Raw genomic sequence first — 1,443 nt, forward strand, 5'->3', positions numbered from 1 at the left:
TATATATATATATATATATACATATACATATATATATATATGTTTGTGTGTGTGTGTGTGTGTGTATATAACTTTGAGTGTGTGTTTACGTGTGTTAAAGAAATTGAACCTGGTGATGCCTTGAGAGTGTACTACCCCAAATTTGAAGTATAAAATTTAAAAATATAAATATGCAAATAAATAAATAAAAATAAATTAAATATCATTTTATAAACGACGTCAATAAAACCAATAACAAAGCAAAAATTTTAAGCAACCCCCTCCAAAAGATAATAATAATAAAATAATAAAGATATAGATGAGGTTAATAGTCTAGAAAACCTAAAGTAATCTTTTAAATATATGTACCACTACCGAAATGCATAACAATGACATTATAACGTTGTTATTCATATTTAAATTTTAAATTTATATCACCCACCTTCAACCACGCCATATCTACACAGAATGTTGGCATCAAAGAGATTACATAATAGATATATTCTGGGGGTAATTTTTATTTTTTTATGATTTCGAAATGAGAATGATACCATCAACATAATGTTGTAGACACAAAACAATAAGGAGAGAAGTTAGAAAGGAAAAAAAAAATTCCTAAAAGAATAAAGAGGTACAAAAACACACAAAAAAAAATCTTATAAAATAAACGCATAGGAAATTATGTTCTTCATGCTCAGTTAACGAAGAGATGTTTAAATGATATCCATTATACACTAGAGCTATATCAATTTCATCACAAAGCAACATGAGAAGTACGATATCAAGTACAAGTGTTTGGAGTAGGATTGGCGGTATTTCGGTGTTTAAAATTTTGCAGATTGTTTAACGATAAAACTGAAATGTGTCATTCACATTTCACAGCAATATGATATATGTTTGTGTGTTTGTGTATGTTTATGCGTACATAAAAACACTTACATATATACACATGCATATTTGAACGCGCATACACATTCATGTATTTACATATAAACACTATCACACTCAACGCACAAACTCATATATACGTACATAGATGCATATAGATATACGTACACACACACGCACACACGCACACACGCACGAACACTCACACAGATATATGTAAGTATGTATGTATGTATGTATATAGATATACGTACATAGATTGTTCTTATATATGTAAATATGCGTGTGCGCGAGCGCGTCTGTGCGTCTGTTTATAGATCGATTGACAGATATACCTATACATATATATGTGTGTCTGTGTGTATGTATAGAGATATTCATATATATATTAACAAACATATATATATACACACAGTTTTTTTTTTACCCTCTGTATGTGAGTGTGTCTATATAAATTCGAGGTGTTTTCCCTCATTTACCCAGGGAAACATAGTGTACAACACATTTACGAATGTTTGCCTGAGAATGTACATGTATATAAAAAATACATATGTATATATATATATATATATATAT

This window comes from Octopus bimaculoides, chromosome 19 (assembly GCF_001194135.2).
Source record: "Octopus bimaculoides isolate UCB-OBI-ISO-001 chromosome 19, ASM119413v2, whole genome shotgun sequence".
NCBI lineage: Eukaryota > Metazoa > Mollusca > Cephalopoda > Octopoda > Octopodidae > Octopus > Octopus bimaculoides.